Here is a 15,036-nt window from a genome sequence, read left to right as displayed (position 1 = left end):
GACCCCAAAATAAATTGCTGATCAAAACACCACAAAACACCACGAATATAACTCATAACGATGAACTGTATAATTCAAAACAAAACAAACAAACAAAAAAAATCCCAGTTGCTCTGAAAACACAACAGCACAACCCAAAGGAATTTGTCTACAATATTCCTGCACCTTTTTACTCTCGATGTAAAACTGTTTGTTAAACTTAAATCCTATTTCATCTGTCTTGATAATGGACTGTCCAACAGATGATACCTAAAAAGGAACATTAGTATTTGTTTGGAAGAAAACTTCAAGAAGCAAATGTCTTTGCAAAATTAACACTGCCACAACAATAGGCTGGGTTTTTTTATTTTTCCTTTTTTTTACTGTTGACAGGTGTCAGATAATTTATTAATTATTGCGAAGACATGTTTTGCTCTCTCAGACATATTCTGGACTTCTATAATGACTGGAAATAACTATTCATTTTCAATGAAATCCACACTGGTAAAAATTACTCTGAACTTTCACAAAACACCTAAAGCAACTGTATCTGAAGCAAAACTAGAGAAACGACCATATGTGGATTTCTTTTTACTGGATGCTTAATTTTACTAGCTCAGTCACTCTCATTTTTAAAATGCAATACCAAACATTCATTTGTCTTTTTTTTTTTTTTAATAAGGACTCTTAGAGACAATATCTTTAAAAATCAAAATCTTTTTAATGAGCTACAAAGGAAAAATATTAAGAAAACCAAAATCCTCAAGACCAATCCACTCAAGGGGACTTATTGGAAAAAAATATTCCTTTAGAAACGTCAATTAAAGGATTGATAGCATGCCTTTCAAAATACTGTCGTGCAAATTAAGAAAATAAAAGGCCAAACAACAAAAAGCAGCCAAGCACCAAGATGATGTTTCATCTTGGCAGATGAAAGAAGTGAAATATGTTCGTTTATTGGCCCATTCATCTTTGCTGGCTCACTAATGGCCAATGTCACGTACATCTTTAAAATCTGCCCTGAAAATGGCTGTAGATTGACTGGATCAACACTCTGTTTCTCCAGATTGCTCACTCATTTGCATTCAGGGGTTGATTGGGTCAAAGTTTTAAATTACTGCATTAAAGGACAGAAGGATGGGACTTTTTATTAATTGAAGTGGTGGAGGCTGTGCCCACCTTTTTTAGTGGAAAGGTTTATAATCGACTACGGGGAGCCCAGACCAAATTTAACCAATGAACCTGCTGATCATCATTCTGAGAGATTGATGGTGTTCTAGGAGATTTAACCACATACTACTCAAAATGATTGAGGAGGAAGAAGATGCATTGAAAGCTACTGAAAGGGTTCTGTGTGTCACTGTAATATTTGGTGTCTTGTGCAAAATATAATTGCACAAGGAATTGGACTCTTTTACCCAAGATAGCCCCTCAGATATGGTATTCCAAGCACTGGGCCATCCTCCTCATGGCACCTCACAACCAACCAATGCTAACGCCCCTAGCAAAGCTCACTTTAGAGTTTTAACAGGATCAGTCTCCAGTTCAGAAATGCTGTGAACTCAGTAAGGCCAACAGGCTCAGAGAGCAGCAGCTTTTAAAACCAGGCTACAACTACTTGCAGCTATTTAGGCTTGCAAATCTTGGCTCCAATCACTCAGGAAAAGTCAATGAGGGAAGGAGTTAAGTCTCTTTTTGACACTACTGATATTTACATGATATCTATTAGTGACAATGCACTTGTTATTTACCATCTAAAACTATATAGACATTGTTCACTCTCTCATTCTTTGAGAAATGCTACTTTTCCACCTGATACTGAAAATTATATTCAACTCATGTTAAATTATGGTCTCTGGCTGGAAATTACTCACTAATGATGAATTCTACCCATTTCATTGAACAATAAGTGCTACATTTTGGGCTGTTGCCCTCTCTGCTGGGCTGAATTTAATTTCAGCTCTGTCAAAAGTTCCAGCTTTGCTTGGGAGTCTCAGTAAAAACTTAACAGAGGTAAGTAGTGTTGACTTAAATAACACATTTCACTGTAGGACTGCTGTGAAGGCACTCTGTTGAATGGCTAGTAAAAGTCCTAAATGTTAAGACATGATATATTTCTTATGACTACCATGCTGTAGGATCAGGACAATTTTCAACTTGGCTCTCTTAAACATAATAAACATTTTTACATCATTACTCTTTTTGAACTTGTCACATGGCCAGAAAATGTGAAGCAAATGAACTATAAACCCAAGAACAATTCACCTGATACATGAAGAATTTACAGTTCAGTTTTCAGAAAAAAGCAGAGGCTGAACCTGGTGCTTTATTCCTCAAAGAAATGTCATAATCAGCCCTTAAGAGGTTTCACAGAAGTGACAGAGAGATGTCCTTTAAAAAAACTTCTCCAATATGGTTGGACATTTTGGTTGAATTTCTGTATCAGACAAGTAATATTTAAACTAAGGTTTCTATTCTTTCTTAGCTGCTCAAAAAAAAGAGCCCAATGTCACTAAAATAAAACTTGTGCTTTAAAAAGATGCCTAGGCTAGGTTGATTCATTATGTAAAAAAACCCCAACAACCCGAAGAACAAAAACAACCAAGAAAGCCCAAAAAACCAACACAGCGCACTCCTCCTCCCCCCCAAATATTCAACAGAAAAAACCCAAAAACTTTTATCTATAAGTATGCAAAATTTCAGGAAGCAGTCAAACGGAGTTTCCCTCTTTTTTCCTTTTTAATATAGTCCCAAATGAGTTTATTTGGGAAGAAGAAGTTGAAAAGTGAAGCCTTGAGTAACAAAAAAAGAAGCGTCAAGCCACCCCTTAGCAATTGCTGCTACACTTTTCTTTCACAGGAGCACTTGAGACACTCTTGATTTGAGAGGGGGAACACCCTCATTGTGATGAAAAAAAATCTCATTCGGTCTTTCCATGGAAATTTCCAGAGTAACCATTCATTAAGTTGGGCAAGACACGCACACAAAAAAACAACAAACAACAAAAGAACCAAGGAACATCTACTTGGACTTGAGAGTGCTAAGTTTACCAGCACTGAGTGCTCCAGCTTTTTGGTGGAATGTTTTTAGGCTTAGTCAGCTCAAACATGCATGGCCCCTTCAAAACATAAAGAGGATTTTGCATAATTGTGCAGGTGTCAATGGCATTTGGAGAGCACAGATTTACATGAATGTGAGGAGCCTTTTCCAATGAAATTTCTACTGAAATCTCTAAGTTATTCTGTTTTATTGGATGGCCCACACCATTCATACTTTAATTTACATATCTTTAGCTCTTCAAAATTTTTAAAAAATCTAAATAGTAAATATTTACTGTTGTTATTCATTCTTTTGGCTCCAAGAACACTGAAACCAGACAGACACACTTATTTTCACAGCTATTTGTATTCAAGTGCATTTTACAATCCTAACTTCAAAAATTATATTAAACATGTTTTTAATCATGGCTCTGCTCTACATAGAAAAGTCATCAATGACTTTTTTCCCCACTGGTAAGAGAAAGTGATGCAATCAGTTATTAATTCTTTTGAACCAGGAGATATATCTGGATGACACATTTTATTGATGATGCATCCTCAAAAATCCCCAGATGATTCAGTATTGATGTCCTGGCCCAGCCTCCCGGTGGACACAAAGAAAAATTGAAAAGACCTAAACAGACACAACTTCTTACTTCTGTAAGAATTTTATGTGTCTGACTTTCTACACTGGTCTTTGTTTATTTGAAGTTAAAGTAACCTACTGAAAAAAGTCTGACTACAAAAAATAGTAACTGCTACCGTATTTAATTCCAAAATTTATAACTTCATTGTTTCTTGTTATGTTTCTATAAATTTCATTAGCATCAGCAGCTTGGGGGTACAAAACTGGAAGGAAACAGCATGAACAGCATTTTGCAAATGAGCATTAATAAAAGATTAGGGTGAAGCAAATGAATATAAACTACTATCAATATTAGAATTGTGTTCTACAAATTGGATCAATTCCCATTGATCCCTTTCTAGTGATCTAGATGAATTCAGGAAGAGACATCAGAAAAAAAAAGCCCAACTGGGACTGCACCAAACCACAACCTAAGATGAGGAACTAAATTAGTAAATTAATAGCCAAGTGTTTTTCCAGTATTTGGATTTATTCTAGGTTTTCTTTGGAGTTACGGTAGAAATACACTATAATAAGTCTTAAAGAATACTTAATTAATTCCTATTTCTTCGCTTGGTTGTAAACAATGACAAAACAGTTAAGGCTCTCAGAGGATAAGTAAGGATAGAACCTAAAAGGAGAACTATTGATAAAAGTCAAACCATTAAATCTGTAGAAGCAAATTTTGTACAGAGAAATTACTATCCAATATTATATGTTTATTTAGAAAACTACAGACAGGCTTTCAAGGATATAAACCTATCCTTCAGATCTGAAACAGAAAGGAGAAACTTCAGGCTCTGTGCAAAATTGGGAATAATTAGGCTGCATTTAGACTATCACAGCTTGGTGAACACTCACAGGTCTGTACCAGAAACCTGTTAATCTGCTAAATATCCTTACCTATATATTTCATAATAGCTCAAAGGAAGTATTCTGTTTCATAAAATTTCTAGAGGTTTGCACATTCAGCCAGCTAACTTGTTTAAGTTGGATAATTTAGGGAGTTATGACCACTTTCATCAGCTAAGAGTCTCCACAAGTAATAAGTAGTTCTTCATTAAAATTTACACTGCTCAGCTGCCTCATTTCAGAAGTTAAGAAAGATTCAAGCTAAGGGGAAAAGGCAAGAATTTGCTCTCCTATAATATCCTTAATGTGAGGATCTGGCTCAAGTGAATTATAAATAAAGCCACAAGGATTTTTATTTTATTAACAGCTTGTACAAGTGTGTTCTAGCAATTCAATAAGTAGTCTAAAAAAAAAATGTACGCTTACATACAGGTATAGAAATGTTATTCATTTCACTCAAAATGCATTCTTTTGATGAGAAAATAACACTTTGTAGTGTAAAAGAAATCCCTTAGAAATTGATTTTTCCTAAAACAAGGAAGAATAAAGGATTTATTTAATGGTTGGAGTATCTTTTTTTTTTTTTTTTTTTTTTTTTGCTTGTCTTGAAAGAATGGTGCATGACTGAAATCCTGACAAAACTTCAGTTAGGATGCTATTTAAAAACCTTTCCTTCCCTTTATTTTCACAACTCATTCAATAACAGCCTTCAACTAAGAAAAAAAAATAGTAAATGAGTGAGAACTTTATTATGCATAAGTATGAAACAACCTTGTTGAATCTTTGCAACCAGTTTATTTATTTATGCAGTAGGTAATAAACAAAGGTGCTGAGCAACTTCAACACAGATCCAGCAAATACATTTTCCTGAGCAGCAGTCTTCCATAAGCTGAAGTCTTACGTGGGATCAGTTGCTGCATGAATCCAATTGCACAGAAAATATTTCTGACTGAACACTTGAATTCCCAAAAGCTGGCATTTGGCAGAGCGCAACAAACTTGCACTGCAAGATTTTGATGCTGCCAAACTTTCCTGTCGTTCTTTCTCCACCTGCCCTTGCTCCTTGACTTTTTTTCTGGCTTTTCCTTGCAATTTCCTTGCAATTCTTGGGCTGTCCCTTGTAGCACTCTCTCCTGTTTGGCATCTGTTCTTGTTTCTTTCCCTGCCAGACAAACCCGAAGGTAGCAGCCACTCAGGCCAATTAAATGGTGCTGGGAGTGAGCTAACAGGTGGTGGCCCCAGCTGCTTTAGTTGCAGGGGTAGATAAGAGACCCATCAGTAATGTTTGGTGTCTATGGCACTATGATTAATTAGGACAAGAAGCCATTTTCTAGGGAGGGAGAACCAGATTTATAAAAGTGCTTTCTACTTCAAGGTAACAAGCAAAGTTTCTTTAGAAAATGCAGAAATAAATTGCTTTTTTTGAAGTGCTAACCAGTCATCTTGACTATGTTCACTATGGCATATGCATAAGACTTACTTGACGTAGATTTCCTCACACAAGTATTTTCTTCATGTGAGTGTTTTCTCTTTACTGCAAACTATGAGTTTTAACTTGCTTCAGGAAACGTTCTCTCCCTTAGAAGGCCTCTTATTTTGCTTTCTTCCAAGTAAACTTACATGTTTGTTGAGAAAGCTCTGATTGCTGTGGGAACTTCTATCAAGATATTTAAATAATAGCAACTAATACAGCTATAACAGCTGAAGAACTGGTTCTGCGAGCTTCCCATGCAATCCTCCAACTCCTCTGGACTTCTTGCAGTAATCTCCTAAATATTGAATTAAACTCTCTGAGACTACACCCAGTCCTCCAGCCATTAACCCCTGGAGCTGCTCTTCCATGGCTGCAGCCCTGCAAGGATGTTTTGAGGCTGAATTATGCAGCTGCTTTACAAGAAGCTGCCCCCAAAATAGCAGCAGAGAACTGGGATCCCTTGCTCTTTGCTGTAGAGCTGGGACACAGGAAGGATCCCACCATGCTTAATTACCCCTTATATTTTTCAGCTGAGTGGTGAACTTTGGGAAGGTGATGAATTTCCTTTATTAATGACAATTACAGACAAACAAGGAAAATGCAGGAACTAATTCAGCATACCAGCAGTCTTGCAGTGACATGATTTGAAATTAAAACTATGGTACAAATGAATATTGAAGGGGATGTACACTATCCAAGAGCTGAGAAAGTCCTTTCTCATTCCCTTGCTTTTCTGAATATGCAAAGTCATCTTCTGAGCTGTCAAAAGATGTATCTGCCACACAGCTGTGCCATTTGCATTTTACCAGCCTACCTGCAGAGCTCAGCATGAAGAATAATATTAAATCAATGTATGTCAATGCTTGCTTAGAGAAAGAACAGACATACTCTCACTAATACACTGCCCAGCAAGGCAAGGCACTGGCACATTAACTCAGCCTATTAACAGAGGTATTTAACCAAGAAAATCCCCCTGATATGAAAAGAACCACAGGTTATTTGCCTTCAGAAGACACTCCTGGCTATTCTGGTTTGGCTTGTCTCCCCCTCCTTTTAAAAGGGCTACATTTTAAACAATTTTGTTGTTCCCAACACGTTTTCTACCTTCCAGCAGTGACTTCAGCCACATTGTGATTACTGATACCTTTAGCATATGGATTTCTTAGAGGATTTATGTCCTTTTGTTGCTCTTCTGTGCTTTCCTTTACTTTTTGTCTCCCACATCCCGCCTATTTGGTTATGACAAAAAAGCCAGCAGACAGGACAGGCTGTAAAGGTCTCTGTCCTTCTATACTTAAAGCCAATCCCATCCTATTTACCTTGTCTTCTGTACAAAGCTAAAGTGTGCTATAGCTTATGGAATGCTTCAAGGATTAAAAAAAAAAAAGAATTAACCTTGCTGTGGTTGACAATTAAAATCACTGTGGCTTACCAGGAAAGTATTTGGTAGGTAAGGTACAGGGATGATTTTGAAGTGAAGCGAAAAGGCGACTTGTAAGGTAAACAGACATTCACACTGACTTGTAAAAAGGCATAGAGTTGAAAAATGTGCACTGCCAATCAGTCCTTCTCTACAAGGATAAATTTACAGCAAGCTACAAGCATCACCAATGCACATACACATATCCAGGCCTGGTAGTCAGTCAGGGTGTCCAGAATTCCCTTTCCTATTCACCTTCCAAATGAATTAAATGAAACTCACTTGCAACAATACTTTTTTTTTTTTTTTCTTTTTCTTTTTTTTTTTTTTTTTTAAATATCAAAAGATTAAAAAAATTGTCTCCTTTTATTCATGCTAAAAAGAGGTAAGGACTTCAGGGAAGTATTTTCCTTTTGTTATTTGACCACAGGCATTCTTTCTGTAAAGCTCTCATGAAGAGCTTCTGCTTTTTGCAGTGTAATGAAATCCATTTTACAAAGAAGGTTTTTGAGTTTGTGCCTTGGAGAGAAGCCATACAACAGGTGTTCCTGCTTGCTTTGTTTACCTGAGCTGACTACTCACTGCTCAAAATCATATCCTTAAGAAAACAAATGATGGAGCATGTAAGCATTTGCCTGGAAAATTTGATATTAGGCTTGAAGCCCTTTCTTGTTAAAGCAGCAAAATGCTCCCATTGACTGGATGCAGGGTTCTGTTAGCACAGCTGTGAATACTTCAGGGAAGTGGGAGAAAGAGCCACAAATAAAGAATTAGCAATTACTATCTAGCTCATAATGAAACATACAGATATGTCCCAATCAACTTAATGATTCTCAGTCTGAACCAGGAAAGATAAAATAGTGGTAAGTCAATGCAATAGTTCCTAATGGTTCTTTAGCATCTTCCAGCTGGGAATCTCATTTCTCAGTGTGATTAATGTCAGCCTCAAAAGAAAGCACAAGGTCAAAAAATTACTCCAGGTTTATGAACTTAAACTCCAGACAAAATAGAACAATGATGAAATGAAATAGCTGAGGAGGAGAACAATCAATAACTCTTCTATATCTTGTCAGGATTCAACTCTCCAAAATTAATACCAGATAAAAAAATCATACAACACAGCAAGGGGTACTTGGGTTTACAAGGGTATACAGATTTCTCTAAATATTGTTAATTTGTAATACTGTGTATATTTAGCATAGGAATTACTAGCTAGAGGCAATAATTTTGAAAAAAAGGGACCTTCAATAGAAGGAATCCCAGAATTAGGGCTGTAACTGGAAACACAAAGCCCAAAGCAATCAAATACGAACAGTTAAGAATGAGTTCTAAACTACACAAATATCGTGAGAACAATGCCAGTGTAAATAACAAAAGCAGCCACATCAAAATTTTGATGGATAAGACTATCAAGATGGTAAAGACTAACCAAAAAACACATCTATGCACAAAAACCAACCAGATCTTTGAGATAAACAGGCAGAAAAGCATAACCTTATCAGAAGCTTCAGTTTGTGCATCGATAGATGCAGAACAACAACTAAATAGCAAATGAAAGAAAACATTTGTATTTTTTGGTTCGTATTTTTACCAGCTATGCCCCCCTTAAAAAGCAAAACCAAAGCCCTCATATAGTGCTAGAGACCAGGAAATTAAGCTTCTCATAATAGGGGGCTCATTTATCACCAGTAATGAACCGAAAATTGAAGCACAGATGACCAAGAATTCATTGTGTCAGATTTACATGTAGAAAGTTTCCCAAGTATATCGCTGCTGACTGGGTCACAGCTTTAATATCACTGACCTAAAGTACAGCACTGCAAGAGTGACAGCTTGAAAAGAGAAAAAATCCTTTATCAAGCCCTGACTGTTTGTTTGTCCTACCTTCATTTAATGTGTTGGTGCAGCTGCTTTGGGCAGGAAATAAAAAATACTTCTGAAGCAACTTTATACATCTCATGTGTTTTTAGTGTGATTGGTTCCATATTGTTGGGGCCCTCAAGTGCCTCTAGCAGAGATCCTTAGCAAATTTAAACATGTCAGAGTGGATAAAATCAGAAATAGATGCTTCATCCCTACAGGGCCAGGATGACTGCTACCCAGCACTGAAATTCCAACAGGGAAGATGATGCCCTGGCTTCCATCTGAGGCTGCCATGGGGTGCTGAAATGAGCACAGGAGCTGAGCCCTGAGGGGGCTGTCAGCAGCCCCTGCCAGGCTCCTGCAAGCCCTGCTGCCCATGGGGTTCCTCTCTGGAGCTGACACCTCACCCCAGCTGTGACACCACTGACACTGGGGCCAGCAGTTCCCAGCCCTTGCTGGGTGCTGCAGATGAGCAGCAGGCTGAGAGCACTGCAGTTGTGACACTGGACCAAGGAAATGTCTGTCCTTCAGCAATATTTTTACTTTCTGGTCAATGGGGAAGATTAGAAGCTGGTTAGGGCTCCAGTGGGAAACTTCAGTTCACTGCAAAGGGCCTTTAAAGTTGAATAGGTGGAGCAGAGTTTAGGTGTCTCACATGACAGGATTTCAGAACATCTGGGCACTGATAATCACAGAGCCATTGATCCAGACCTGTACAAATAATCACAAACAAGTTGTGAGGTGGCTCAGGTCTCAGCCATACACCATTCCTGCTACTGAATTTAAACAACTGCATGCTTGATCTAAGGGTTTGATAGTTTGAAATTTCAGCATATTATGATACTCAAGATTTTTAGGTATATCCAAGATTATTCCAACTACTATACTGAACTTCTACCATAAAACAGACCAATATGAAAAGGAATTTTTACTGGCCTCAAGTTCATTTGTTTTGGTGGGAATATAGATATGAAAATTATGGGAAAAGGAGGCAGGAGAACAATACAAACATACAAGAAACTTAGGAAAAGGAAAGCAGATCTAGTATATTGAGGGCAATTAATCATATTTCCTCTTAGGAGGCCAGACTACAGAAGATTCCTGGAAAAGCACTGTAATTTCAGAAGGCGCTGGATATGAAAAAAAGAGAGTAACACGTTGGATCAAATAACATGTCCAGCTAAAAACTGATCTGACATTGAACACTACTTAGAAAGTAAAACAACAAAGAATGCTATTATTTTATATTTCAAATAGGAAAAAATCTCAGAAAATACAGACAAAATTCAAACTTTAAACAAAAAGAAACTACTGAGTTTACCCCACCACTCCTTTTACTCAAGCTGTACAGTCTATTCAACTCTACCAAACCTTGTGTTGCTGTTCTACAACTGTAGAGTGACAAAGGAGATGGGATATAATCTTGAAAGCTTAACACTGGAGATAAATAATCTGTAAGTGCACATAAATACTCAAAACTGAACAAAACTAAGGCATTAAACAACTCAGTGAGAAAGACTTCACACCTGAAGTGAAGACTATTTCAAATGCCCTTCAGGAAAAGCTTCTAAAACTGTTAAATCCCACCCCCCCCCCATTTTTTAATTACAAATAATATCATTAAACTCAATCTAAGATGTTTTCCTTATGGTTTTTATTTTTCTAAATGGCTATGATTTTGAAAATGCATTCAGTCTTAGAAAAGTGACACATATAAAGAAAGTTGTGTTCAATGATGAAGGGAAAACTGGGTAAAAAAATTGCAATAAGTAAATAAAATCTCCCATAACCACTGACTGAAATATTAACTAGTTTTACACTGATTAGCACTCATGCCTAAGAAGGCTCCCCAGGTGAGCTCCTATTTAAGCTTTTCTCCTCAGCTTGAAGCTTGAACATAATTATGTTTGACTAGATTCAGGCTGAGTGTCTCAGGGTCCTGCCCCCACAGTCATCCCAGTCAAAGTCCTAGACAAAACCTTTCCCACTTTCCTTGAACCTCCCACCACAGGTATCCTTCTCAAGGCAACCAAAACACAGAAGTTGGTGCATAGTAAAATCTTGTCTAACATGCAGACAAAATGCAACTGCACCTCACATCCACTGGTTCAGGTATAGCTTTGAGACTCCTTCCATCTTTATTTAATCTGTTAATTAAGATTACAAGTGAATTCAGAAAAGACTAGAGCAGGAGATCCAACAGATGCTGCCTCTGCCAGAGCAAAATCCCTATTTGGTGAAAGTCCTATGACAGTAAAACACTTCCAAAGCCCTTTCTCATCCCATTTAGCTTATTTTATCAATCCATATTTAATGATCAGAATTTGTGACATTAAAAGAAATTTCATATTTCATATTTCTTAAATATGCATGATTACCTAATTCTGCTATTTGGATTCTTACAACTGAAAATAATGGCCATTCATAAGTAGGAAAAAATGCATTTGATGAAAAATGCTATAGGTACATGAAGATTTTTCTGATGATATACTATGAAAGAAAATTTAGTTGAATTTAAACTGGCCCCTCATTTATCATATCCTGTGAGCAAGTCAGTTAATAGCTATATTGATTCTCTTTTTTGTTCATTCCTATATACATCATCCAACCAAGGTGAAAGCAACCATGAGATATTATTTTAGAGAAAAATATTTACATGATAAATGTTTGAAATTGCAGTTTAGGAATGATTATTATCCAATGGATTTGCTGTTCTTAAATTATGGGATGTATAGATATAATCACACCAGGAAATATTACATTAATGAATACTAGGTGATCCCTGGAAGTATTGTACTGCCAGGAGCTCAAACAGAATTGTATCAGCTGGGGATCTGATCCACACTGAGCATCACTTTGACACAAAACTCAGGGGTACAGGATTGCCTGGGAACCTTTCCTCAGTCAAAGTGCATGATGAAATAAATATCTGAGACTGTGGTTTGTTTGGCCTGCCAGTACCTGAAGATAAGAGGGGAAAATATTCCATTTCCATGCACATCTGATTTCACAGGCAACTTAAAAGGTGTTTGGTTTTTTTGCTCCCACTGAAAAGAGCAGAGCTCCAAGTCCCACCCTAATGTTTGTCTAGTTTGAAGAAGGATGATCAATGAAACAAAGGAAAATCATCTTCTTCAAAGGGCAGAAAGGACGCACTGCACTTTGTGCAAATGGCTACAATTTTTTTTTTTTCTTTTTTTTTTTTTTTTTTCCTGGGGAAAAAAGTATCGAGCACACCAAACTAGTACACAACCAAAACGTAGCTCAAAAAATTGAATACTAGTCATTACTATTAACACAATCTGTCTTTTAATAATTCTAGAGCCAGTGTAATTTTTTCCTTTGGCCTCCTCCTTATGAAATGTACCTATTCTTGTTCAACTGGTTTTCATTTTTCAATTTAACAGTTCAACTAATGATCAATCCTTTATTCCTAGACTAATTCAATCAGTTATTATTTTATTCAGTGTATATTTAGAGTTGAATCTTTGCAAGGATCCTTTTGATATTTTCTTTGTTTAAAAAACTTCTTTCTCAACAGGAAATATTTTTCCCAATAAAGCCTGAAGATTCCTGGCATTTTTTTTCGATGCTTCAGGTTACAAGTGTTACAATTTTTGTTACCAGAAAATATGACAAAGTTTCAGGATGCATTTGTGTAAAAACTGTGTTCACAGAGGCTTCCTCAGCTGCCTCAAGGTCAAGGGGAGCTGCAAGGTGGGAGGTGAAGTTTGCCTTACAATCTTATTCAATCTCTTTGGAGAAAACAGAAAGGGAGCGGGGAGAGCACACATTTGGTCCAGCCTGTGGCTCCTTTTATGAAAACAACTGATTTCTTTTGTATTTTTTTTTTTATTACTGGAAAAAGTGAAAACAGATATCTGAGGAAAAAAGAGCCAGACCTCCTGTTGCAAGGACACTTGGTGAAATCCTGCTGGAGTCTCCTGCAGTGCTCAAGCACAGGGAAAGGCTGGCCTTGGGAAGAGCCCCTGCCTGCTGCAGCTGAGGCTGGAGCCTCAGCGGGGTCAGGGAGGTGCCCTTGGGAGCTTCCAGGGGCCCTCTGGAGCTGAGCTACAGCTGCTGCTGCTGGGGAGGGGAGGAGATGAAATTATACCGTGGAAAGGGGAGAAAAGCAGAGAGTCTGAAGGGATGAAAACACAGAGTTTCGCTTTCATCCCGCTAATATTCTCAGGAATCCCTTTAGGGGGGTGGAAGTCATCCCTTGCAAGTCTGATTCCTCTGTCTTTATGTTTTGCAGGCATCTACAGACAACAGAAATGAGTAAGTAATAATGAATAGGAATTGGAAACAGTGCAGACTGTTGCCTGAATGTCATTTAAATGAGTGTAACAAGACACAGGCTCTTTCAGCAAACCTTGTGGCCAGTTATTTTAGTGAACAGCAACAACTAATATGCACTTATGATACAACATCCTCTACAACTCCCAACCAAAAACCTCTGCAAGTAAAAGTATTCCTGTATGCTCTTATGGCCACAAAGCCACAAACTTGAAACTTAAGGAATTGTAGAAATGAAGCTGCATGACTGACTTTACTAAAACTTCCTAAGGCACCTCTTAGTCATTAATTTCATGACCCTTTCAGACTGTTGTCCCAGTGCAGAGAATAGGTAACAAAAAAGTGAGGTACAAAATGTTTGAGGTGTATGGCCACTGAATGATCAGCAATCAGACTTCTTTAGTACCATTTAATTCGCAGACACAACTGCTGGATGCTCTCAAAAGGTGAACTCTTGCAGTCTGCAAGATGGAGAAGGTAGTATTATAATCTCATTTTAGCTGGATGTGTGAGAAGCCACTGTGGCTTAAGATAAGTTTTCTGAAAAAAGGTGCTCTCCAGATTTCCACAACCAAGGCTTCCAGCCCCATGTTTAGGAGCCCGTGGTGTTGGAACTAATATAGGCAGAAATAAGACACAGGTGAATGTCCAAAGCCACCTGATGACCTTTTGGAGCTTTCACTCTGCTGTCTCATTGTACAAGGTTGACTAGTTTCAAAGTTTAACCCAGCTAGCCCAAGGCATCAAGCAAGCCAAAGGTATTATTAAAGCTTAAATGGGACCATCTCCTGGCTTCATGAACACTTTCAGGCCAATTAATTAAAAATCTGATTAGCATAAAAAGGAGCATTTTCAATTCTTATGAAAAGATCAGTGAGCATGTAATAAATTTTTCCCTTCCACTGACTGTATTTAATATAATAGTTAATCTGTAATATGCTGAATAAGACACAAGTTTAATGTCTGCTTTTTCAAAACACATTTAAATGTTATATTAATTTTTTTAAATCTAGGTTTATGTTTATATCACTAACATGAACTCAAATATAAAATGCAGGCTTTGATTGCTGTCTTCTGTTTTTCTCTCTTTCTCCTAGTTCTTTTCCCAGCAAAGCAAAATGTAAACCCTATTGCCATTTTTTTGTGAAAGAAAATTGATTGCCCAGGCAAAGTTCTGTATGTGCTGCAGAAAACAAGGTTATGCTTACAAAAGTTCTTTTAATTTACAGGAAACAGTTGGTGACTGATTGCTTGGGAAGAAAACAAAGATAAAAAATTACTTTAGAGAATGCTCTGGCTCCCAGAATCAAGACAACTTAAAGCAGAGGAAATCTTAAGGAGTGACAGACATTTTGAACGAAAGACTGCTAGCCTAGAAACCATCTCAGCTGCTTACTTTTGAAATCAAATATCTTTATCTGTCACTTTCTTGCTGAGTTACCATGATCAGATCAAAAGTACTCAAATTCAGACAGCTACTAAGATG

The 15,036-nt window shown here is 37.3% G+C and overlaps 1 protein-coding gene across 3 annotated transcripts in view; it reads right to left on the bottom strand.

The window, feature by feature from the left end:
* Positions 1–15,036, bottom strand: part of ROBO1 (roundabout guidance receptor 1) — a 690,041-nt gene that overhangs the window by 357,171 nt on the left and 317,834 nt on the right. The window lies entirely within an intron of this gene.

The sequence above is a fragment of the Zosterops lateralis genome (genome assembly GCF_965231275.1).
Source record: "Zosterops lateralis genome assembly, chromosome: 2".
Taxonomy (NCBI): domain Eukaryota; kingdom Metazoa; phylum Chordata; class Aves; order Passeriformes; family Zosteropidae; genus Zosterops; species Zosterops lateralis.
The sequence above is the reverse complement of the archived record's forward strand: the minus strand, read 5'-3'. Positions and strand labels throughout refer to the sequence as shown.